This window comes from Lithobates pipiens, unplaced genomic scaffold, assembly GCF_037356315.1.
Source record: "Lithobates pipiens isolate NorthernLeopardFrog02 unplaced genomic scaffold, aLitPip1_a1.2 Scaffold_25, whole genome shotgun sequence".
NCBI lineage: Eukaryota > Metazoa > Chordata > Amphibia > Anura > Ranidae > Lithobates > Lithobates pipiens.
In genome coordinates this window covers 860,337-887,693 of record NW_027507787.1, presented here as the reverse complement: position 1 = coordinate 887,693, position 27,357 = coordinate 860,337, and the positions used below count along the sequence as shown (strand labels likewise).

The 27,357-nt window shown below is 42.8% G+C and overlaps 1 protein-coding gene across 1 annotated transcript in view; it reads right to left on the bottom strand.

Moving 5' to 3' along the window:
* RASGEF1A (RasGEF domain family member 1A) overlaps positions 1 to 27,102 on the bottom strand; it is a 588,956-nt gene extending 561,854 nt beyond the window's left edge. The window contains exon 1 of the mRNA XM_077453952.1: positions 26,950 to 27,102. The gene's annotated coding sequence lies outside the window, so the exon portion shown is untranslated. The remainder of the gene's footprint in view (positions 1 to 26,949) is intronic.
* Between the last annotated feature and the right edge of the window lie 255 nt (positions 27,103 to 27,357).

Genomic DNA, 27,357 nt, shown 5'->3' with positions numbered 1-27,357 from the left:
TGATTGGGGAATATTAGTGCTAGGAGGCGGGGGAGAGGAATTGTGCTTGACACAGAAATTTGAGGAGTAGAGGATTTGTGCTTGGAGGGGAATATTTTTTTTGGGGGGGGGGGGATTTGTGCTGGGGCATATGGGGAGCTGGGGGCCTCAGATCTGGAGTTGCCTTTTGAAAAAAACCCCCATTGTGTATGTATGTTGCATGCAAGTGTATACAGTGTGTATGTTTGTTGCATGGATGTGTATGTATGTTGTATAAATATGTATGTATGTTGTATACATGTCTATGCAGTGTATGTGTACAGGCAGTGCTGCTTTGCTATTTATAAGAGGGTAGTGGTGAAAAGTATCAAAGGGGATGCTGTGCGCTGGGCTGTATATACTTCTGAACAATGTATGTTACACACGCCTGAACTCTGCACTCTGTGCATTACCCACTCCTGACCCCCACACTCTCTACATTTTACACCAGATCCCTGCACTAGGTATGTTCCCATTCCAGAACCCTGCATGTACATTACATTACTTCTGACTCCTGCACTTTGCACGTGGGTTCACATTTAAGCCTCTCCCACTGCACAATTTTGACACACCCATCATTCACTACAGCATGCCACTGTTAGTCCCACCTACCACTTTACCCGCTACTCTGCACCCAGTCTCAGAAATTGCGATTTGACAAAAGTTCCTAAGTATTATCATGTGCATTTCTTGACTTGTCAGGCTGCTTTTTGAGTACTGTTATCATCTTGGCTCGTCTTTGCTTAACAGTTGCTGCTGATTGTACTCTTCCCTGAACTCCTGCCTATCCTGACCTTGTCTTATCTCATATTTCCTCCTGTGATCCTGTGCACTGTCTAGCAAGTCAGCTGTCAAGGCAATTCCAAGGGTCACACTCTATTGTTGTTTGTAGCTCAACATCTACACCTTCAGTGGCTTTGGGGAAATGCAGAAATGCTAGAATTGCATCTGAGTTATGCCCTGTAAACACGATCGGAAATTCCGAAGGAAAAGGTCCGATTGGATTATATTGTTGAAAAATCCGATCGTGTGTGGGCTCTATCAAACTTTTTCCATCGGAAAATTGAGAGCAGGATCTCAAATTTTCCAACAGAAAAATCTGATCTGATTTTTTCCGATCATTTGTAGAGAATTCCGATTGGACAAAGTGCCACGCATGCTCAGATCAATTTATGAGACCAAAGATATTGGCTACTAGTTTCAACGTAGTTTCGTCTTAACAAACAAACGTCATCATGTTCCGAACGATTGGGTTTTTCGACAACTTTGTCCGACCGTGTGTATGCAACACCAGTTTAGGACAAAATCAGTCGGAAAAAATGTGACGGATTTTGTGGTCAGAATGTCTGACCGTGTGTACAAGAACATAAGAGTACTTTGTCACCTGTCATTGACTCCATGTGATTCCATGCTAATCTTTACAGGTTTTTAAACATTTTTTTTTTTTGTGGAAAACAAAACTGGCTTAAAGCAAAGGATGATAAGTTGCTGCTAAATGGATCATAAATATTTTATAAAGTAAGTATTCCCCTTACATGGAAAATTCAGTTGTGATGTTTGCAGCAGATGGTTTAGTATATGTAGGATGAGATTTCCAACTGTCTTATAGAGTGAGATTTTGCTGAATAAATCTATGTACTGATGGAACTATGGAGAAAAAAAGACTGGGAGTTTTTAGGGTGAGCGTGTATGAGTGAGTGTAAAGCGATTTTTAAAAAATTTGTTAGCATTACACTGCATAGCCTCTGCTTCGAGTGGCTGTTAATAAATGTCATTTTAAATAAAAACAACTTCTGGACTTTACATAATTCATTTGGTCCATTCCCTTTTTGCACACCAATTGATCCGAGACAAATGCCGACTTACAGCTGTTATTTCCTAGAGAGCTGCCTAAAAGAAAAAGTTTTTCCCATACCAGATTTAAAGTGTTACTAAACCCACAACAGTAAAATCAGTCTTTATATGCAGTAATGCATGCTTGTTATACACACTGTGGAACCTAAGGGATTAATCCTCCACATTGTGTAAAAAGGATGTTTGATCCTGTCATCTCTGATCCTCCCCTTTTTCCACAGTCCCCAATCCATTTCCTGATAGCCTTGAGGGCACTCTGCACATGCTCAGTTTGTGTGTATTACAAAGGGGGAAATGTCTCTTGCGCTACTGGGAGTACCTAATATATGTCACTAGTAACATATAGTAATAATACTTTTGTATCTAATGCAGCAAAACCTAGAAGTGCATCAGCAAACACTCAAGCATAAAAAAATCAGTATAAAGTGATTTTGCGCAAAAAAAAAAATAACTATCACTAAAAAACACTGTAATAAAATACCCAGCAGATAAATCACTCAAAAAAGGAGGAAGAGTGCCTCCACATATATAACAATGTGCAAAAATTGTCAACAAAGTGTCCCAAATGTGCTAAATAGAGAACTGTGCAAAATAGCAATAAAATGTGCAAAAATAGCAATCAAATGTGCAAAAAATAGCAATCAAATGTGCAAAAATAGCAATCAAATGTGCAAAAAATAGCAATCAAATGTTCAAAAAATAGCAATCCAGTGTGCGAAAATAGCAGTAAAGTGTCCAAAGTAATTCCTAAGGTCATGTGAGGTACCGGTAATTAACCTTCAAAGATACAATAAACAAAGAACGTACATGTGAGTAAATCCCAAGTGGGTTTATATAATGAGGCTAAAAGCCTCTAAAATAATGAATGACGTGATAAATATAATGTTGAAAATTCCGCCGTCTTCACGGACTGATGGATCCAAATTGATAAATAAATGTCAATACTTTGAAATGTCCGTGTATGTTCCTCGATATTTCGAAAGCAGCCTCTTAGTGCTCAAGTCTCCCAAAACTCCCCCCTCAATTCTAGAAGTATATTGTGTTATGTTTCTATATCTTATTGACATCACCTAGAAAACAAAGCCATGTGGGTTTTGTTCTTCAAGAAAATTTCATCTAAGATGCCCACTAAGTGAAAATTCAGGTTAAAGCGGTTGTCCACTCTAAAGTGGAAGTTCCGCTAATCTGATCCCTCCCCCCCATCCGGTGCCACAATCGGCACCTTTCAAGGGGGAGGGGGGTGCAGTTACCTGGATAATCCAGGTATCTGCACCCACTTCCAGGACAGACCACCGCAAACCCCCGCAGACGCCCCGCCCCCCCCCCCCCCCCGTTGTGTTCTGGGAAACACACAGTTTCCAGGACACAGCGGGGACCAGAAGAGACACACAGCGCAACTCGCACATGCGCAGTAGGGAACCGGGCAGTGAAGCCGCAACGCTTCACTTCCCGATTCCCTGACAGAAGATGGCGGCGGGGCAGCAGAGAGACAAGCGATCGCTCGTCATCTGCCGCCGACATCGCTGGACCCTGGAACAGGTAAGTGTCAATTTATTAAAAGTCAGCAGCTGCAATATTAGTAGCTGCTGGCTTTTAATATATTTTTCTTTAGGTGCAGAACCGATTTAACTACAATGAAAATCACTTGCTCTTCCCTATTCTAGAGTTATTCTTTTCCAAACAGAAGACCAAAAACCACTTGCCATGGGTTATGAGATTGTTTTTTAAGGCATTTAATCATGTTCATACAAGTACTGAAAAACAACTATGTGAAACAATGTAAGAAATGTCACATCTTTATTAGCTGATCATCTAATAAAAGGCAAAAAGTGTCCTGTAAAATGCACAAAAATAATAATAAAACAAACAAACAAACAAACAAAAAAAAACAGTCCGGTAAATCAACGTTTGTGTGTGAATGTACAAATAAGCCAGATCCTGGTCTTAGGTCAGGACTCTTTGTCTAAACTCTCCAGTGCTCAGACAAAGGAACTTTACATAAATCTTGGCAAATAATGTTTTACCATAACCATTTATGAGCTGTCACCAACAATATTATACTCACAAACATGAATAGAAAACAGGCAGATCGAACAACAACTTGATGATTTGGAGAACACTGGGTATTGGCCATTTTTAGCTGTACCCATTTGCTTGTTTGATGGGAAGGGTGTCTCTGGTGTAGGAACATTTCAGCTGTGGTCCAGCATGTGGTTGAGTTGACTCTGAGGAAGGGGATCTGTCCCATGAAACGTGTAATGCCGCGTACACACAATCGGAATTTTGGTCGGAAAAAGCTCTGATGGTTTTCCCGACGGAATTCTGACGGGAATTCACTCAAGCTGTCTTTTATACACACGGTCACACCAAATTCCAACCACCAAGAACGCGGTGACGTACAACACGTACAACGGGACTAGAAAAAGGAAGTTCAATAGCCAGCAGCCAATAGCTTCCGTCTCGTAGTTGAATCTGAGTTTTTGCGTGTTGGAATTGCATATACACGAACACATTTTCAGATAGGAACTTTTTTCGACCGAAAAATTAAGAACATGCTCTCATTCTTTTGCTGGCCGAAGTTCGGCCAACAAAAGTCTGATGGAGCATACACACGATTGCATTCTCCGACCAAAAGCTCTCATCGGTCTTCTGCTGGCTGAATTACTGATCGTGTGTGTAGCGCCCTGCTCCTGATGAGCAGACGCTATTGTTTTTCTTTAAATTTAATTGTCTGAAGCTGTAGTTTGGCTCAGATTCATTTCTCTAAAGTTATGGTTTCTGTACCAATTCAGCTGGGTTGCACTGATTCCCACCTGACCGTAGGTGTAGAACAGCAGCAGGCTGGATGTATTGAATACCGCCTCTTGCTCAGAAACGGTTCAGTGGGTGTGGTTTCCCTGCTGTGCATATTGGGAGAGGGTATTTAAGGTACTGACGCCATTTTTTCAGGTTTTGTTGGATGGTCCATTTTGCTTTCTGGGGTCCATGACCCCAACCCCAGGGCCCTCCTGGCCTTCGGTGTATGATGCATGGTCCTGCATCTCGGAGCCTGCTGGCCCGAGGCTCTGCAACTGAGAGTGTAGGCCCAGGAATGTCTTGGGGCCTACTTATCCAGGGGTGGTCCTGTGCTGTCTCGCCTGCGGGGAAAAGCCGAGGAGAGCTGAAGGATCCAGGGGAGGACTTTTCCAGTGGAGGACCGAGTGCAAGGCTGGTGTCTCTGGAGGAGCCTGGAAACTCAGTTTGAAGATGCATCCCGGATCAATATCCCATAGTATCGCTGGGTCGGCTGAAAGAATCTGGTACTGTATGGTAGTTCTTCCTAAAAACTCTTAAGAATCTCTAAGTTTAATTAACAAGTCTGTGGCAGAGACTTTGTTGCGCACCTACTTTCAAGAACCACTAAGTTCATTTAACAAGTCTGTGGCAGAGACTTTGTTTGGCATATCATCGGCTGCTAGGTCAAGTGAGAGGGGCCTATCCGGTGACTGCTGGATCCAGTCTGTGGGGCTGTTTGTCCTCTGGATCTGATTGATACCGCTAACCCGCAATTACCAGGTGCCTGAACTCCCCCTTATCCTCTAACCCTCTGTTGAAGGACTGTGTCTTGTGTCTTTCTTGATGTTATCTCTAAATAAATCTTCAAAAAAGGACCACGTGTCTGATATATTTTCATTTGGGCTACTTTCCACGGGACCCCCTTATGATGAAGAGGCGAGCGGAAGAGGTAACGGTAAGCCCGAATAAAAGCAGTAGCTTCTTCGTGGGTTAGTGCTACATGTGTATGCGGCATAAGCCTCAAAGCCGAGTAGCATTGGACCAGAAGGCATTGCCTGTGGCTGTTGTTGTTTTATATTCATGTTTGTTTGTATGATATTTTTTAGTGATATTTAATAAATTGTTATGGTTGTAATGCACTAGGCTTTTGCACCCTCCTGCGGGTGTTTTTTTGTAAGACCATCATTCAAAAAGATCCTTTCTCAGCCTCTTTTAACCCTTTCCCGCCGAGCGTACGCAGATATGCGTACTCGGCTTCCGGGGGGTATACCGGGATGATGCCCGCACCTGCAGGCATCATCCCGGTACCGTTTTTTGTAGCAGGCGATTGGCTATCCAGGCATAACAACCGATGCGGCTAAAAGCCGCTCGGCTGTTATGCCAGAGGAGCGGGAGGGGACGTCCCCCCCTCCCGCCGCCTCCCGCCGTTGTTACCAGTGCTCCTGCTTGATCGGGAGCACCGATTCGTGATCCGACGCCTCCGGCTGCTGGGGAGGAACTGGAACGAAGCCGTAATTGGCTTCGTTCCAGTCTCCTCATTGTAAACACGGAAGCGACGTCATGACGTCACTTCCTGTTTACTCGGCTGCCAATGGCGCCGGTTTAAGAAAAATATCCGGTATTCAGAATCGCCGTTTTCGGCGATCTGAATACATTGAAGTGTAAAGGAGGGGTGGGGGGTCTTTTAGACCCCCGATCCCTCCATAAAGAGGACCTGTCACCACCTATCACTGTCACAAGGGATGTTTACATTCCTTGTGACAGCAATAAAAGTGATCAATTTTTTTTATTTTTAAAACAATTTAGTCATTTTAAAATAAAAAAAAAAAAAAAAAAATATATATATTTTAAAGCGCCCGCCGTCCCCGCGAGCTCGCGAAGCAAAGAAAACGCATACGGAAGTCGCGCCTGCGTATGTAAACGGTGTTCAAATCACACATGTGAGGTATCGCCGCGATCGTCAGAGCGAGAGCAATAATTCTAGCACTAGACCTCCTCTGTAACGCTAACCTGGTAACCGTAAAAAAAATTTAAAGCGTCGCCTATTGAGATTTTTAGGTACCGTACTTTGTCGTCAATCTACAAGTGCGCGCAATTATAAAGTGTGACATGTTTGGTATCTATTTACTCGGCGTAACATTATCTTTCACATTACGCAAAAAAATTGGGCTAATTTTACTGTTTTTTTTTTTTTTATTCATGAAAGTGTCCCTTTTCCCAAAAAGTTGCGTTTAAAACACCGCTATGCAAATACTGTGTGACATAAAATATTGCAACAATCGCCGTTTTATTCTCTAGAGTCTCTGCTAAAAAAATATATATAATGTTTGGGGGTTCCAAGTAATTTTCTAGCAAAAAATATGGATTTTAACTTGTAAACACCAAATTCCAAAAATAGGCTTAGTCATGAAAGGGTTAATCACCAGAATCCTACACTCCAACAGCTTGGTGCTTCACATTCAGTCCTTTACACAGTCATCATAGACAATACAATTTCAAACACCACAGCAAATAATCATTTCTCAATCGATCTATATCATGAAAGACATTTTTTTCAAAAAAACACATCAATCACAGGGCATGTAAGCAATGAAAAAGGACTTTTTAATCTGAAATTAGATATTGGCTTCATAACAAAAGAAACCATGTCTGGTTGTAGCACAGGACAATATGAAAAACTTTCATTTGACAAGACTATGTTGCTCAGACAAACTGGCAGTGCAATGATGAAGTACTACTATTAAAGTACTTGAATCTAATCCACCATAGAATGTACGTGAACTGTATAATTTACACCCAACTCTGTGGAGTCCTTAAATAGATAACCCACTGTGAGAACTCAGCTGTGCTGTCCGTAAATTCAATACTCTGCTCTCTGCTCTGTAATACTTGAACAGAACAAGCTGGTGATGTCACTTGGACCATTTTTCCTAAATGTTACTACATACAATAATCTGTAGGCTAAAGTAGCAGTACAGCTGCTGGCAGACATGTTTTGCTTTGCACTATGTGAATTAACCACTTCAGCTCCGGAAGGTTTCACCCCCTTCCTGACCAGGCCATTTTTTTGTGATACGCCACTGTTACTTTAACTGACAATTGCGTGGTCATGCAACACTGTACCCAAATAAAATTGATGTCCTTTTTTCCCCACAAATAGAGCATTCTTTTGGTGGCATTTGCGGTTTTTATTTTTTGCGCTATAAACAAAGAGCAAAAAAAGAACAATATTTTTTACTTTCTGCTATAAAACATTTCCAAAAAAATTAATAAAAAATGCCTTTATCAATTTAGGTCAATATGTATTCTGCTACATATTTTTGGTAAAACAAATACCAGCAAGTGTATATTGATTGGTTTGCACAAAAGTAATAGCGTCTACAAACTATGTGATAGATTTATGGACTTTTTATTGTTTTTACTAGTAAACCATTTGTAGCGGGACTGCGACATTGTGGCCGACAAATCTGACACTAAGTGACACTTTTTGGGGTGATCAGTGCTACAAAAATGCAATGTCACTGCATAAATTACACTGGCATGGAAGGGGTTAACACCAGGGGCGATCAAGGGGTTATATGTGCTCTTAGGGAGTGATTTCTAGCTGTGGGGGAAGTGGACTTGAGGAAAAGAGAGATCAGTGATTCAGCTTAGCTCTTTTACTCTGACAGAACAGCGGTCTGCCTTGTTTATATAGGCAGACCGCTGTTCTCTCTTTCCTTTCAATGATTGTTAGGTCCCAGCGGCCATTGTGGCCCCACCGATTGGCTCCCACTGTGTCTAATCACAGCAGGATCGGTGCTCCGGTAGTGCGCACACACCCCCTAGATCGCATGCACAAAGCCATGTCACAATTTATATGTGGTGGGCGGTCCAGAACTTGTTAAAGATGGGCCTAAGCAAAAAAAAACAAAAGTGGGAAAGAGGAGACTGGAGGAAGAGACTGGACTAGATAAACCGGGATTAGTGAAATTAAATCTTTAGGAGGAACTTCAAGTGTGTCAAGGAGGGGATTGTGCAAATGTAAGCAGTGTGAAGGCAGCAGGCAAAGATTTATCTTCCCCCCCCCCCAATGGTATGAACTGGTGTTTTAAAGTGGCCTTAGTGGCTGGGCAGTTGAGATTTTTGGAGGTGTTCAAAATTATCAAGGATATCACAGAATTAGAACGGTGGGTAGATGGTACATGGACATATCTGCGGAGAGTTGGGATTTTCCCTGAGCCGGTGTGTTGTGGCTGGGGACCTTTAAGTGGTTTCACGGATACAAAAGCAGGGTTGGTTCTGTAGTGCCTTTAAAGATCAGAAACCTTGAATATTATTGTTATTAATACGTTTCTGTTTAACCACCTTGCGCCCGCCCTATAGCCGAATGACGGCCGTAGAGCAGGCGCGTTCGTCCGGGAGGCCGTCCCTGGACGTCCTAATGTTTACTTCCGTAATGCACACCGCCGCGGGCGCGCATCGCGGAAGTTCTGTGTTTGCCGTGTCCCCCGGGGACAGGCAAACACAGATCGCTGTAAACGGCCAATCACAGCGGCCGTTTACAGCGTGATCGGCGTGTCCAATGGGAGATGATCTCATATGTAAACATATGAGATCATCTCTCAGCGCCGCTCTCCCTCCTCACACAGACAGTGTAAGAGGGGAGAGATGAACGGCTGCAGCGGCAGCCGTTCTGCCTTGAGTTGATAAAAAAAAAAAAAAGTAAAAAAAAAAAGTGCCATCCTCCCCCAGCAGTGCCATCCTCCCCCAGCAGTGCCATCCTCCCCCAGCAGTGCCATCCTCCCCCAGCAGTGCCATCCGCCCCAGTGCTATCTGCCCCCAGTGCCATCCACCCCAGTGCTACCTGCCCCCAGTGCCATCCACCCCAGTGCTACCTGCCCCCAGTGCTACCTGCCCCCAGTGCCACCTGCCCCCAGTGCCACCTGTTGTCAGTGCCATTTGTCCCCAGTGCCATCTGTCATCAGTGCCACGTATAAGTGCCACCTGTCATCAGTGCCACGTGTCATCAGTGCCACATAGTGCCATCTGTCATCAGTGCCACGTATTAGTGCCATCTGTCATCAGTGCCACGTATCAGTGCCATTTGTCATCAGTGCCACCTGTCAGTGTCACGTGCCATCTGTTGTCAGTGTCACGTGTCATCAATGCCACTTATCAGTGCCATCTCTCATCAGTGTCACGTGTCATCGGTGCCATGTATTAGTGCCATCTGTCATCGGTGGCACGTATTAGTGCCACGTATTAGTGCCATCTGTCATCAGTGCCACGTATTAGTGCCAACGTGTCTTCAGTGCCATGCATTAGTGCCACGTGTCATCAGTGCCACGTATAAGTGCCACGTGTCATCAGTGCCACATATTAGTGCCATCTGTCATCAGTGCCACATATTAGTGCCATCTGTCATCAGTGCCACGTGTCATCAGTGCCACGTATAAGTGTCATCATTGCCACGTATCAGTGCCATCTGTCATCAGTGTCACGTGTCATTGTCCTGGTGCTTCAAAAGTGTAATAAATAGTCAACAAGTTAGATGTGTAATTTATGTTCCTAGAACACATGATGGCGCTACCTGCATGTTGGGCCTCTCTATGTGGCCAGGCTGTGAAAAAGTCCCACACATGTGGTATTGTAATACTCAGGAGGAGTAGCAGAATTTTTTGGGGGGTGTCATTTGTGGTATACACATGCCACGTAAGAGAAATAACCTATTACAATGACAATTTTGTGGAGAAAAAAAAAATGAAAAATCTTAATTTTGCAAAGAATTGTGGGGAAAAAAATTACAACATCAAAAAGCTCACTATGCCTCTTACTAAATACCTTGGAATGTCTACTTTCCAAAAAGGGGTCATTTGGGGGGTATTTGTACTTTCCTGACTTGTTCGGGTCACAAGAAGCGAGATAGGCCACCAGTACATCAGATGTGATCAATTTTGTGCGATTCGCACCACAGCTTGTAGACTCTCTAACTTTCACAAAGACCAAATAATATCCACTAATTTGAGTTATTTTTACCAAAGATATGTAGCAGTATAAATTGTGGCCAAAATTTATGAATACAAATTAATAATTTGCATAATTCTGTCACAGAAACAAAGAAATATGCGTTTTTTTTCAAAATTTTTGGTCTTTTTTCATTTATAGCGCAAAAAATAAAAACCCCAGAGGTGATCAAATACCACCAAAAGAAAGCTCTATTTGTGGGAAAAAAAGGACAAAAAATTCATTTGGGTACAGTGTTGCATGACTGAGTAATTGTCATTCAAAGTGTGAGAGCACTGAAAGCTGAAAATTGGTCTGGGCAGGAAGGGCGTTTAAGTGCCCAGTAAGCAAGTGGTTAAAGGAACGTTTTATATTGGTTATTTGTTAATAAATGGCTGCTAAGGCCAATTTTTACTCCAAAATGTTGTTGGGTTTATTTGGTAAAGAAGTGTATGGGGGCATAACGGTCTGAGCCCACGTACACACGGTCGGAGATTTTGCCAACCAAATCCGTCGGATTTTGCCCGTCGGATTTAGTCCGACGGATTGTGTCCGAAACTGTTGCATACACACGGTCGGGCCAAGTTGGCGAAAAATCCGATCTTTCAGAATGTGATGACGTAATTTAGTTACGATGGGACTACATTCAGGCTAGTAGCCAATAACTTTGATGTAGGAATTTGATCTGAGCATGTGTGGCACTTGGTCCGATGAAAATGCTCTACACATGATCGGATTAGGTCCGTCCGGCCCAGTTGGTCGGGAAATATTTCCAACATGTTGGAAAATTGGGTCGGACGGAGATTTGGACGGAATCAGTCTAATGCATACCACACACAGTCGGATTATCTGACGACACGGTCCCGCTTAGCCCTTGTACACACGGTCAGAGAATCTGTCGGAATGAGTCTTATCGGACCGTGTCGTCAGATAATCCGACTGTGTGTGGTATGCATCGGAATGATTCCGTCCGAATCTCCGTCCGACCCAATTTTCCAACATGTTGGAAATATTTCCCGACCAACTGGGCCGGACGGACCTAATCCGATCATGTGTAGAGCATTTTCTTTGGACCAAGTGCCACGCATGCTCAGATCAAATTCCTACATCAAAGCTATTGGCTACTAACCTGAATGTAGTCCCATCGTAACGAAATTACGTCATCACGTTCTGAAAGATCGGATTTTTCGCCAACTTGGCCCGACCGTGTGTATGCAACAGTTTCGGACACAATCCGTCGGACTAAATCCGACGGGCAAAATCCGACGGATTTGGTTGGCAAAATCTCTGACCGTGTGTACGTGGGCTCAGAGTTATGCCACGTACACACGACCGGACTTTTTGATGGACTAGGTCCGACGGTCTTCCAGACGGACTTTTGACGGAGGTCAAACAGACTTTCTGAACAAAACGGACTTGGCCACACATGACCGGACTAAGTCCATTCGAAAGTCAGTTCGTTTTGAACGTGATGGCGTAAATGGGACTAAACAAGGAAGTTCAATAGCCAGTAGCCAATAGCTGCCCTTGCGTCGTATTTGGTCCGTTGGACTAGCACACAGGTGAACGGTTTCCCTGATTTTTAGTCCGTCGGACTTGAGTCCGTCGGATAGATTTGAAACATGTTTTATTTCTAGGTCCGTCTGACTTTTGGGGAAAAAAAATTCCGCTTGAGCCCACACACGATCGAATTGTCCGACGGATTCTGGTCTGCCGGACCAAGTCTGCTGGAAAGTCCGATCGTGTGTATGCGGCATTAGTGATTGGTGACATTTGTTTTTCCTTAGTCAAGTGTATGTGCAGCCAAAACCTTTTTGCTGAGCTTTAGTATGGAAGGAATAATTTTATTTTATGCTATGTGTGACACATTGGATTGATTTATTTGCACTTGACACAACGGGAAGTGAGAGGAAATTTCTATAGCATGAACACGAAGAACCCGGTGCAGAGGATCACTCCATTAGGTATATCAAACAAATGCTAAAGGTCTCTAAGTGGATCATTCACAGTTAGCAGGGAGTTCGGGAATCAAGTCCTTATGGTACTGTATATATAGAAAGTTGGTTCATCATAGCAACATCTGGCTTTGCTGCTGGCCATAATGAATCTCTATTTGGACCATAAGGACTCAATTCCTGAACTCCCTGGAATGTGAAATAAAACACGAAAAAACATCAAACCAAGTGGTAAAAGACCAAAAAGCTTTAATGATTAGTGATATAATCACATGGAACAGCCAACCTATTTTAAAAGACCAATGGACATCAGGGCTACAAAATAAAATGAAAAGGTTATAAATGCATATACATACCATATTGCTATACATACACGCATGAATATAGGAAAAAGATATAAAAAAATATATCATTTTTAAAAGTGTGATGATAGAATGGTTTAAATTAAAAAAAAAAACATACTGCATAAAAACATATAATGAATAAAATTAATTATCACATTAAAAAAAAAACGTGATGGGGTTCCAACCCTTCACCATTCTATTTAAAAAACTAGAAAAGAAAAAGAGCTCTGGTTATTTCAGTCTCAACTCTAGGCAATACGTGTAATCATTTTCAATAGAATGTAGAAGAGTCAGATCCTCTGTCAAGTTTTTATTGCGGTCTGTGACTTTATTGGGGAGACAGACCCCCACTTACTATCAAGGTCAAGAAATGAGAAGGTGAGGTTATCATTGGTATGCTTTCCCATCAAAATCATTCCATCTGTGCCCCATTGATGAGATTTCTATTCACTTCTCATACAGAAGACATAATAGGATGTGAAAGGAAATATCTCCAAAGTGAGGGAAATCTCTTTTATATCAGTTAGAGGACCAATTGTAGCCTCTGCATTTTTAAGGCCATGTTTACACATTGTGCTGAGACCTGTGTTTTACAGCAATGAATGAATGCAGGTCGCTGCAGGACACACAGAAAACAATTGTTTTACTAAAGGAAAATCCACTTTGCACTGAAAGTACACTTGGAAGTAAAGTCACTGTAAATCCGAGGGGGACATGCAAGGAAAATAAAAAAAGAGCATTTTGGCTTGCACATGATTGGATGATAAAATCAGCAGAGCTTCCACTCAGATTTCAGATCTACCCCTAAAGGCCTATACACTCAATCTGACTTTTTGACAACAAACATGCAAATTAGTTGTTTTGGAGCAACATCTGACCGTGTGTACGCTCCATCGGACAGACTTTTTCGGTTATCATCTGACTTTTGTTGGCTGTGCGAACGGACAAACTTTTTGACAACATAAGTCAGATGGAGCAAAGTCTGATCGTGTGTACACAAAACCATCAGACTTTTGTACAAAGTACAAACACGCATGCTCAGAACCAATGCAAAAGATCAGACAACAATACAGAAGTTGACCAAAGGTGGCGCTGGAGTAATTGAACGTCCTCTTTTGAAGTGTCGTCAGTACATTGAAATGTCACTACGTTCGTGTTTGTTGCCTAAAAAGTCAGATCGTGTGTATGCAATACAAACTTACAGCCAACGCCCTTTGTACAAAAGTCCACGGGAAAGTTTGTACAAAGCCCGATTGTGTGTATGAGGCTTTAGATTTAGACCGGCTGCACTTCCAAGTGCACTTTCAGTGCAAAGTGGATTTGCCTTTTGTAAATAACCCCCTATGTGTCTTGTTCTCACTGAACTACAGTCTGGAGGTGTGGTACAGTGAGTGGTGATAAAATGAAGACCTGCAGCTACAGGAAGGGATTGCATGTCATTGTACAGCAATGCGACACACCACACTGAGATGAAGGAAGTGTCACTTTCGGCACTTCATATAAAGTTGACACAAAAAAAAGGGAACTGTGTGAAGCACTAAAACATGCACCACGCCGCCCCCTACCACTGGCTCATTGCACCCAGAATAAAGAGCTGCCCGCACACGTAACTGCTGCAGTTTACTGTGTGGATAGTTTGAACTGGCCCTTAAACGGAGCTCAATGCATATACTTTAAGAGAGCTGATATACCTGCTAAAGTTTTTGTAGTCTTGTCCTTCCAGTCCTGAGATCTACAAAGCTCTACTATTGCAGTGCCCCCATCGCATTGCAAAGAGGGTAATTTTTTTTTTGCTTAGGGTACAAAAAGCACTATTTACTTACCATATCCCTTTTTACCATAGCTCCTTTTTTCATGCAATTGCTCATCTAAAGCTTCTTCTCTTGGGTTCTCTAGAGGTTGAAGCTGTGACATCATCACATTCTATATAATTCAGGACTGCTAGTAATGTAAGTGAGGATGCCAAAGACCTGCCCACAACCTGGAGTGATCACTGACAGCCGGGGGAGCGAGGAGTAAGATAAGTAAAGGTCCTTTTTCTATGTACCCTTTGCAAAAACAAGCATTGAAGTGAGGGCTAGTTTTTTAGTTCCCCGAAGTTCAGCTTTAATGGTTTATTAATGAAAAGAATATTTATTTGTTTGTGCTCTGCAGTTCAGATTCAAAAAGGGAAAAAAGCAGAATCAGAAATATTGCACAGTATACTAGTGCTGGGTACAGTCATGATTTGTGAGCAATCTGGCTGTTTTCAAATAAACAGAGTTACACAGTTGCAATTTTCTTCTTCTCCTTTGAGTATATATTCTGTAAGTCTGAGACAAAATACAGCCTTTTGAAGAGGATCATGTGAAGGATTTCTCATAAATGCAATAAACCTTATATTCTCAGAAAATATGGCAAAGCAAGAGGACATAGTGAGAAAAAGTGTAGTGTATCAACCGCACTTCACAATTTGGCACAATTTGATATATATATTGTGATACTCTGAATTTAGATCACCAGCCACCGGACTTTGTAAAAGCCAAGTGTTCTTTATTTTTCAAAATAATCAAACAAAAATAGCTTTCCTTTAGCATATAAAACCCAAACACTTCATAACTCCGGATCAAAATAAAACTTTGGCTTACTGCCAGTGAAACTTGACCCTTAACTGGGCTATTTAGTGCCCGTCTGTTTCTGGGGTTACAAAGAAAAAGGTTACTACAACCAGCACTGTCTCAGCAATGAACAGCCTTCCACTCTTCACTTTTCACAAACACCTACCAACTGCTTTCTGCCCTCTTCAGTCTTCTCTCACATGCGAGTTAACCTCTTCAAGACCACAGTACCTGTAGTCAGGGATGGAGGCCCTTTCCCACTCAAAAACTCACCAATCCATCAAATGTCTGGGTCTCATATAAGGACTTAACAACCTTGGGGTAACGGTGAGTTTTCCCCTTTTTTCCCCTTTTGCTGAATCACCCTGGACCCCTCACCCTGCATAGGTGAGAAACCTTGAGTATGTGATCCTGCTTTCTGTCATCCCCTTAAAGGGACCACAACCTAAACAAAGGGGACACATACTTCCCATCCAAGACCTATCCCTAGCATCCCGTAGACTAGATGTATATATATATATATATATATATATATATATATATATATATATATATGTATATACTCTGGTTTCCTCCCACAATCCAAAGACATGCAGGTTGGTTAATTGGCTTCTGTCCAAAAATTGGCCCTAGTATATGAATGGGGACCTTGGATTGTGGGCTCCTTGAGGGTAGGGACATGTGATGTGAGTGTGCAATTTACAGGGATAGGGGCAATTGGAGACACTCACTCAGGTTGAACTGGATGGACGGGTGTCTTTATTCAACCTTACTAACTATGAAACTATAAGAGAGCAGCATAGGGTTGGGATTGTGGCTTGCAGTCCAACCAGAAGTGATGGTTTTGCTGGCCAGAGAACCTGTTGTGGCTGGAGGTAGAGGGGAAGCTGTTGTCATTAAGGGACCAACCACCTTATTACCAGGGAGTAGCTGAAGCAAGTACCGAAGCAGTATTCTCACCAACCGGGCGTGATGAAGAATTGAGAAACTTCAGCAGTTATCAAGCCAGGGACCCAGCCAGCGGAGGTGATGCTTGTAGAGCAGCCTAAGCCCTTGTACACACGGTCGGAGATTCCGACAACCAAATCCGTCGGATTTTGTCCGACGAATTTTGTCCGAAACTGTTGCATACACACGGTCGGACAAAGTTGTCGGAAAATCCGACGTGATTACGCTATTTCGTTACGACGGGACTACGTTCACACTAGTAGCCAATAGCTTTGGTGTAGGAATTTGATCTGAGCATGCATGGCACTTTGTCCGATCGGAATTCTCTACACATGATCGGAGTATGTCCGATCGGAGCATTTTGTCGGAAAATTTTACCAGCAAGTTGGAAAACTTGGTCCGTCGGATACTCCGATGGAAACAGTCCGATGTAGACCACACACAGTGGGAATATCAGACAAAACGGTCCGATCGGACACATTCCGTCGGAATCTCCGACCGTGTGTACAAGGGCTTAGGTGTCAAGTCAGGGACCGAGCAAGCCAGTGGGGTGAAGCTTGAGAAGTATCTGTGCCAAGCTAGGGACCCAGCAGAGAAGCGGAGGTGACGCTTGAGGAAGATACTTAAGTGAAGATTGGAAGAGCTCAAGGGATTTGGTGGCAGTGAATTAGCAAGTCTAGTGAGAGAGACTGGGATCTCAGTGGGATGAGAACCTACAAGAACTGACTGTAGAGAAAGTAAAGGAGTTCTTAACAACTTGTGTTAGGAACTGTTCTAAAACTGTTGCCATAGGAGACAGCATTCCTACACATGCAGATGTGGTTTCTTGCTGGATGCCTTTCCCTGCATGGCTGTCTACCTGTAGAAGTCTCTGAGTCTGCCCATTAACATTGCAACTACCTTTTTTTTTTAGATCCCATAACTTTTTTTATTGTTTTTTTTTAATATACACAAATAAACAATACATTGCATACATACAATCCAGACACAGATACAAACAGATATAAACAAAAAAAAAAAACATCATATTCAAAATTGAATCTCTCCCTGTCCTCTCTAGCTAAAAAACAGTTACTTAAAAAAAAAAAAAAATCGCAATAAGCGTATATGGTTTGTGCAAAAGTTATAGTGTCTACAAACTATGGGAAAGATTTATGTAATTTTTATGGCATTTTTTTTTTTTTTACTAGTAATGGTGATGATCTGCAATTTTTAGCAGGCACTGAGACATTGCAGTGGACTGATCGGACACTTTTGACACATTTCTGGGACCATTGACATTTATACAGCGATCACTGCTTTAAATATGCACTAAGTACTGTGTAAATGTGGCTGGCAGGGAAGGGCTTAACACTAGGGAGCGATCAAGGGGTTAAATGTGTGTTCCCTAGGTGTGTTCTAACTGTGAGGGGATAGGACTGACTGGGGGGGAGGAGACATATCGTTGTTCCTACTTAGTAGGAACAAACAATACAGGTATGTCTTTTCTCTCCTGACAGAACGGGCATCTGTGTGTTTGCACACACAAATCCTTGTTCCTGCTCTTGCCCATGTGGCGCGCGTGTGCCTGCTATCGTATCGCCCTTAAAGGTACAGACGTACCCATACGGCAATTATCAGGAACGAACCACTTTGCCACCGTATATTGGCGTGAGCTGGTCGGCAAGTGGTTAACAAATTTCCCTAATTTGTGTTTTCCACTCAACCACTGTTAGGGGGTATATTGAGATCTATTTTTGAGCTATTAACTTACGCGCCTGAAACAGGCATCTTAACCACTTGCTTACTGGGCACTTAAACCCCCCTCAGTCCCAGACCAATTTTCAGCTTTCAGCGCTGATGCACTTTGAGTGACAATTACGCGGTCATACAACACTGTACCCAAATGAAATTTTTATCATTTTTTTCCCACAAATAGAGCTTTCTTTTGGTGGTATTTAGTTACAGCTCGGAGTTTTATTTTTTGCTAAACAAACAAAAAAAGATGCAAAAAAAATAAAAAATAAAATCATGTTTTAATAGTTTGTTATAAAATTTTGCAAACGGGTCATTTTTCTCCTTCATTGAAGTGCGCTGATTAGGCGGCACTGATAGGCTGCATTGGTGGGCACTGATGGGCTGCATTGGTGGGCACTGATGGGCTGCATTGGTGGGCACTGATAGGCTGCACTGGTGGGCACTGATAGGCATAGTTAAGGCGGCACTAATAGGCACAGATAAGGCGTCACCGATGGGCACAGATAAGGCGGCACTGATGGGCAAAGATGGGCACAGATAAGATGGCACGGATGGGTGGCACGGATAAGTGGCACGGATGGGTGGCACGGATGGGCACTGATAGGTACCACAGATAGATGGGACTGATGGGCACTGATAGGTGGCACTGCTGGGCACTGATGGGCGGCACTGCTGGGCACTGATGGGCGGCACTGCTGGGCACTGATGGGCGGCACTGGGGTGCAGCACCTTTGAGGCAGATTTTGGGTGGCACTGTGGGTGGCACTGCTGGGTGGCACTGTGGGTGGCACTGTGGGCACTGCTGGGTGGCACTGTGGGCACTGCTGGGTGGCACTGTGGGCACTATGGGCACTGCTGGGTGGCACTGACAGGGGGGCACTTACTTTATTTCAGGATGGCACTGCGGGTGGCAGGTGGGCACTGGCAGGGGGCAGGTGTCCGCTTGAATTGCTGGCCGTGATCGGGACTGATGTCCCGAACACGGCCGCCGGCGATCGGCTTTTTTTTTTCTCCTCGCGCTGTCAGCGCGAGGAGGAATACTAGCCGATTACCGGCTCCGTTTTATCACATGATCAGCTGTCATTGGCTGACAGCTGATCACGTGATAAGGGGTCGGGATCGACCCCTTACACGGATCGGTGATCAGGCAAGTCTCACGGACTCGCCGATCACAGAGCGCGCCGCGCGCGCCCCTCAGGGGGCGCGCAGGCCGCTCGTAACCGGGACCACGTCAATAGACGTAGTCCCGGAAATGTAGGTCCGCGCTAATGCCGTCATTTGGCAATAGCGCGGATCTGAAGTGGTTAATATGTTATTCCGTTGTATATATTGTCCTGTGTGCTGGATACTGAGATTCAGTGTGTACAGTTACAATATACAATTGGTCAGACACCCATTGCCCAGTATCACTTTTCCAGTTGCATGTTTCATGTAAAGCCCCAACTTCTCCTTTCAGTCTAACTGCTAAACAGGGATGGAGGCATTGGACCTATAAACCATTGCATTTGTTATAAAATCTCTGTTTGGGTTCCCTCGTTTCCCTCCACACAGACTTCTGATGAAGTGTGGACCCCCTACCTACTGCCCTGTGGGAGACTCACCAATATGGTATGGCAGAAAAATGGAGATGCACACTAACATGGGTAGATAAACAAAAAATGTAACAGGATTACATTCTGCCATATGTGTTGTCTTAGATCTGGCAACACAGGGAAGACATATGGAGATCGCTTTCTGGAAGCCTCCACATAGCCATACAGGGATACGTACAGGGAGCAAACAATGATGGCAACTCGGGAGAAACTTCTTACTCCAAAATAAATAGGAATAGGTTTGGCAGACTGAAACAGATTGAGGTGTATCCATCCCCCTTTACTCTGATACCCCTAACTAAAATCTAGTGGAACCACTTGCCTTCAGAAGTCACCTAATTAGTAAACAGAGTCCACCTGTGTGTAATTTAATCTTAGTATAAATACAGGTGTTCTGTGCAGCCCTCAAAGCTTTATTAGAGAACCATAGTGAACAAAAAGAACCATGAAGTCCAAGAAACACACCAAACAGGTAAGGAATAAAGTTACAGAGAAGTTTAAACACATAGGTTGGACTTGATGGACTTGTGTCTTTTTTCAACCTCACCTACTATGTAACTATGTAAAGCAGAGTTACTCTAGGTTATAAAAAAAATATCCCAAGCTTTGAACATCTCATGGAGCACTTGTCAATCCATCATTCAAAAATGGAAAGAGTATGGCACAACTGCAAACCTAAAAATAAAAATAATAAAGTGCCATGCTAAATATTAATAAAGTACTAAATACTGTATGAAACAAATGTTCAATCAGAATGCAATAATAAAGTGCAAATTCTTATATACAATATGGATAATTTTGCTAAATAAAATATATATATATAATGTAATGGTGCAATCATAAATCAATCAAGAATGACATAACATGATATCAATTAAGGGCCCTAGTGCTCAAATATAACTGTGTGATGTATATATATTATGCACAATAGTGAAAGTCCAAGTTTGAATGTGAATGATAAGTTCCCCTATGGGGTCCATGCAGATAAAAAGCCTTGTGAAAAAGTGCTCCAAAACTTAAATATGGTGATGACACTCCTGTGCTCTCCTTATGTGGTTGCGCTCACCTTAGAGTGTGTGACCGCACAGTTAAGTTTGGTCTGAACACGCTTATTATGAGCCACACATGGGCTCTTGTGGGAACATCATTTGAAATCCTGGGTCTTTTAAATAGATGTCCTCATTGTAATGGAAACATAAAAAACAGACTGGATAGTGTGATATCACTTTAAAGGCTTTTTTTTAAAAAACAGCCCCACAGTAGGGTACTCAAAAAACAGGTTTGTGTATGCCTGTGGGTTGCCGTCCTGCTTCCTGGTCTCTGCAGGCAGCATGGAAGCTGCTGCTGCCAACAACACTGTCCTATCCTCTAACCAACGCGTGTAGACACAGGGAATCATATGTTTTCCTCAGGGGAAGACACAGCATCTCCCTGAGAAAGGCACTGCACGTGATGATCCTGCACTTCCAGGTAGCGTTTGCAAGAAACCGCCACCGCCGGCTCGCAAGTGTGCGATTTGTATACCACAATTTTGCAGTCCTGCTATAAGTCGCTGATTGCCACCATTACTGGTAAAAAATAAATGTAAAAAAATCCATAAATACACTATATTGCCGAAAGAATTGGGCACCTGCCTTTACACGTACATGAACTTTAATGCCATCCCAGTCTTAGTTCGTAGAGTTCAACATTGAGTTGGTCCACCCTTTGCAGCTATAACAGCTTCAACTCTTCTGAGAAGGCTGTCCACAGGGTTTAGAAGTGTGTCTATGGGAATGTTTGATCATTCATCTAGAAGTGCATTTGTTGTTTAGTTCATTATACATTTCATTTTTCTTGTTCTTGACATGCTAGCCCTGAAGAAGGGGAGGTCTTTGCTCTCAAACATGTTGTTACTCCTAACAAATACAGCTCCTAACCACACACTTAGTGCCAGGGCAGTTAGAATAATGTTTTTGTTGTTATTTTATACCCGCACTTCTATTTGTATCATATTATATTGTTCATAGAGCATCTCCCTACCCAACCTGTTCTCAGATTTTTTTTTTTTATGTGAATACTACAAAATAGGGGCAGCCGAGGGGCAATGCAAAGTCTTGATATCCATTATACATCCTGGTTAAAGTTTGTATGAAAGCTTAACTGGGAGAATATATTTTGAAGCTGATTTAACAAGTGCAAACAGTAGTGGAGTCAAATTCTAATTTAAAGCGAATATCTGGGAAAAAAAAAAAAAATGACCCTTACAGTGGTGCTCGCTGCACACTGCAAGGGTTAAACGCTTGTTTCATCTAGAGCAGTGGTCTTCAAACTTTCTAAACAAAGGGCCAGTTTACTGTACTTCAGACTTTGAGGGGGCCGGACTGTGGCCAGTGAGATTAGAAATTGCTCTGACATCAGTGGGAGTAAACAATGCCCCATCATTGGTATCAATGGGAGGAATATTTCCCCATCATTGGCATTAGTTGGAGGAATAGTGCCCCATCATTGGCATTAGTGGGAGGAATAGTGCCCCATCATTGGCATTAGTGGGAGGAATAGTGCCCCCTCAGTGGTGTTAGCTTGTGAAATAGTGCCCCTTCATTGGTGTCAGGGAAAGGAACAGTGCCCCTTCATTGGTGTCAGTGGGAGAAATAGTACCCTATTGTTGGTATTAGTGGCAAGAATTTTGACCCCATTGTGAGTGTCAATGGAAGGAATAGTGCCCCAAGGGCTGGATAAAGGCAAGCAAAGGGCCGCATCAGATCCTCGAGCCACAGTTTGGAGACCACTGATCTGGAGGCACTCTTCTTCTCAATCTGCTTTTCCCGGGGTTCAGCTTTAAAGTATATTTAAAGAAATCTTGTTTTGTTTCAAACAAAGTAACTAATAGGGATGAGCCCAACGTTCGTTGAATTTAGAACATTATGGAGCGTTGGCGGTAAATTTGAGCACCGTGGAACGCCCCATAATGCACTGTGAGATCACAGTGCATTGGCGTCTTATGATTGGCCAAAGCATGCACCTGACCTGCTGCTTACACGGCGGTCATATAGTGTAATGAATGAAGAGAGATTAGGCAGCTTAGTTAATGGTGTGCAGGCAGTGTATTTGATATATATATATATATATATATATATATATATATATATATACACACAGGGCACTAGGGGGACTCAGTTCCGTCACCTCTGGCTCAGGTCTTCTGCTCCCTGCTCACCACTATGACTTGGTAACACTAAAGTCCAGCTGCGTTTACAAGTGGTAGCTTATATCAGGTGCCCAGGGTTCAGTGCAGTCATGGGCAGGAGAGGCTGCATGATAGGCTGCACCCTCTGTGGTCTTAATTTTTTTTCCTGGTGACCAGTTGTTGATGCTCCTACCGCATGATCTCCCTTGCAAGTGACTGTAGTATATTATAGTATGCTGGGAGTATGTATGTACAGCCGGATAGGTGTATCAGCTTAAAGAGGAGGACCACCTTAAAAAAATAAAATAAAAGTCAGCAGCTACTAATACTGCAGCTGCTGATTTTAATAAAGGGACACTCCAAGGTGCCCATGCTGTCGGCAGTAGATGGCGAGCAATCGCCCGTCTTTCGGCTGCCCCCGTCGCCATCCTCGATCAGGGAATCAGGAAGTGAAGCGTTGCGGCTTCATTGCTCGGTTCCCTACTGCGCATGCGCAAGTCGCGCTGCACGTCTTCACTGTACCCCATTATGTTCTGGGAACTGTGTGTTTCCCAGAAAACAACGGGGGGGGGGGGCATTTGCGATTTGCGGCTATCTGCAGCTAGCTATTCCCAGAAGTGGGTGCAGTTACCTGTATTATACAGGTATCTGCACCCCCCTCCCCCCAAAAGGTGCCAATTGTGGCACCGAAGGGGGGGAGGAATACGATGAGTGGAAGTTTCACTTTAGGGTGGAACTCCACTTCAATATTGCTACAAAGGTAAGACATATGACAGCTTTTAAGAAGAGGGAGAAAATGAGGGCAGTGAATGGAGGGGGTTGTATGCAGAGGAAAGAGCTACTTTTTGATGCCATTTGGCAGGTATGTGTGTGTGGCGGGCATTGCTGAGTTCCTGCACCTGGTCTCTGAGAAAAAAAGCCCTGTGTATTTACACAGATAGATATATATATATATATATATATACACATACTCTGTATTTAGCGTAGATTAGATATTCAGTGTAGAATCTATATTCAGTCAATACGGGCAGTGTATTTGATATATACAGTATCTCACAAAAGTGAGTACACCCCTCACATTTTTGTAAATATTTTATTATATCTTTTCATGTAACAACACTGAAGAAATGAAACTTTGTAGTAGTGAGTGTACAGCTTGTATAACAGTTTAAATTTTCTGTCCCCTCAAAATAACTCAACACACAGCCATTAATGTCTAAACCGCTGGCAACAAAAGTGAGTACACCCCTAAGTGAAAATGTCCAAATTGGGACCATTTTTTTCCAGCACTGCCTTAACCCACTTGGGCATGGAGTTCACCAGAGCTTCACAGATTGCAGAAGAGAGCCCTTGTTAAAGGGGGCTTCCAGATTCCTGATAAGTCCCCCCGCCCACAGACCCTCACAACCACCAGGCAAGGGTTGTGGGGATGAGGGCCTTGTCCCCATCAACATGGGGGGGGGGGTTGTTCGGCCCATCTCTAGTAACTATTTGTTAAAACCGTTGTAATTTTTTTTGTCTGTGCCCACACATTTTCAACACTTGCTCGGACTTTTAAAAAATAAGAAAAAGTTTTGGCTTTGAATACACTTACAAAATATGGTTAAGACTGGGGGATCCTTCAATGTGACCTCATGAAAGCATCAAGAGGAGAGCATCAAGAGGAAGACTAACTAAACCCTCTTACCTAGTTTGTGAAGCATCATTCTATCATATGATGGTAATTTGGTACACTATTAAAGTGGATCATTTGGCAACAGCAGTACCAACCAAATTTCAATCTACACTTTTCTAGTGCAAGTTTCTGATAGTTGTTATTGGGAACTGCGTCAGACAGAGTCTTCAACATGGTACTGCTAAAGATATCAGTGGAATGAATTGGTTGTATCATATTGAATGTTTATGAAATAGTTAAAGAGGAAGTAAACCCTGGTGAGTTTTATTTTCTCTTTATTTCCCTGCACAGTTAAAGCATAGTAGCATCGCATAGTAGCCCATTATGTATCACTTACCTGAAGCCGAAGCCTGCAATGTCACCACTGTCCCCACTAGCAGCGAGCGTCCATCTTCACCCTTCTTCCTTCCGGGGCCGCAAACTCTGTCCACAATGCTCTGTGACTGGCCGAAGTCGCGGGATGTCACTCCCGCGCATGTGCGTGGGAGCCTGCCAGTCACGGCATGACCCCTATTAGAAACGTCACGATCTACCCTTTCTAAAGTGCACATGCGCCGTAGTCATCGGCGCATGCGTCGTAGTCATCGGCGCACAGATTTTTTGTACATATCTCCTAAACCGTGGCGGTTTAGGAGATATTTCCAGCACCTACAGGTAAGCCTTAATATAGACTTATCTGTAGGTAAAAGTAGTTGTACAGGGTGTACAAAGCTTAACTCTACTTCTGGGTTATCTATGTACACGGCAAGGAATATAACAACCTTTGTTGCAGATTCCTACCTTTTGTTATTCTGAAGAAATCCCTGTGTGTTTGCCTGTGCCTCTGGGTTCAGTAGGTCTAATGGGAGTGGTTTCATAATTATCAGTCAGCTGTGGCAACTGCAGGGCACTAATGAGGAAAGCTGCTGGGCCTGCATCCCATTTAGAGGTGTTTTTATTGGAAATATCTCACCAAAAATTATATTTTTTTTGCGAAGGATGCCTGAAATCTGTCTTAGGCAGACTTATGGGAAAAGTGGTGAGCCAATCACACAAGCAGGAAATGATGTTTCTGGGGAGTGGTCAGTACACACTCTGTGTACAGAACAACTCCATGTAGCCATATTGCACTACATTTATAGAAAGTTACAGTGGCTGCAGATTGAAAAGGAAAGGTCATTTTTAATAACATTCAATTACAATATAACCTGTATCACAATTGTACACGCTATATTATTTTTTCTTTATTTGCTAGTCCCCCCCCCCCCCCAACACACATTTGGAGTTACCCTTTAATAATATAATAAAACAAACAGTAAAAGGTATAACTTATGAATATATACTTTTATTCAAAGACCAATTCACATTTGACCCATATAATTTAGTAAATTTACCATCAGTACAGACAATGCACAAAAAAGCTTTAACATAATCAGATGTAGCACCTAAAATTATTTTTTGTTTTTTCATCACTTTTTGTGTATTTACCATATATAGGAAATATTTACACATTATATTTATTCCAAATCAAAGGATAATATTTATTGTAACCTAAGAGCGAAAGTGTATTTGTTCCCCTTCTGCAACACAGTTTGCTGCCTAGTAACGACACTTGATTGACAGTTACATGCTCATTACAAGTGTGAGAGGGTGGACATTGTTACAGATGGGAAATAGGGAAAACGAGGATAATTTCAGCTGTCAGATTGCTGTATAGGGATAATAAAGTATGACTGGCACCATCAGTACAGATAAAATAAATAGCACAGACAAAAAGCACCCTATAGGACTGACTTCATATTAAATACATGCAATCATTTCATCCAATAATAAAACACAAGTAATAACTGTGAATTCCGCACAAGCTTCTTTTAACTATAAGACGTATACAGTAAACCAGTATAAATGATTTTAGTTTAATGCATGCAGATCATGTAGGAGATGATTTATAACTGGTCGGTATGGTCATCTAAATTCATTCTTACGTTTTTTTTACTCATCATTTTGCACTGCTTTATTGAATCAGATTTTATGATTAAAAGGTTGGCGAGATTCAATTCACAGAGACAGTTTGCGGTTACTATAATAAGCTGGACAACTATCAGAACCTAAGAACCAGGGGCAACAGGTATCCCACCATCCACAATTCCTGAGCAAGGTCACCATGGATGGTTCTGCAGGTGGTCCTGCTGTGTAAAGCTTAATGAACTGTTACAGTGGATGCTGTACTGTGAGGATGTTGGCTGTAATGCTTGCTAGTACTACCCAGCCAGTGAAAATACATGATCATCTTATACAGGTGTCTGCTATCATTTCCCTACCTTTAGCAGGTCTGGGCTTGCAGCTCAGTCGCTCTCGGAGCACAAAGGCTGATGAAAATGCTAGTGAGATGCTAAGATGCTGATCCGTTACTCTGCTTAGCACTGGTTCCTTTCAATCAGCTTCAGCAGCCTGTGTTGAGTCGAGTGTCTCATTCCTTATCTTACTGCAGGGGGAGAATGTGCATGAGCAAGGGAGACAGGGAGGGAGCGATGTAGTCAACTGGAGGAGAGCTGCAAGACAAGAAAAAAGAAATAAAATCAGCTGAGACAAATACAACGCATAAAAGCAAAAGGGATGAATACAAGGACAGTACTCAAATGGAGAATACACATTGAAATACCTCTACCAGAGAGCATGATCATAAAGAATGGTCCGAAGTAAAAGCCTAAATAAGAACATATTTGTCA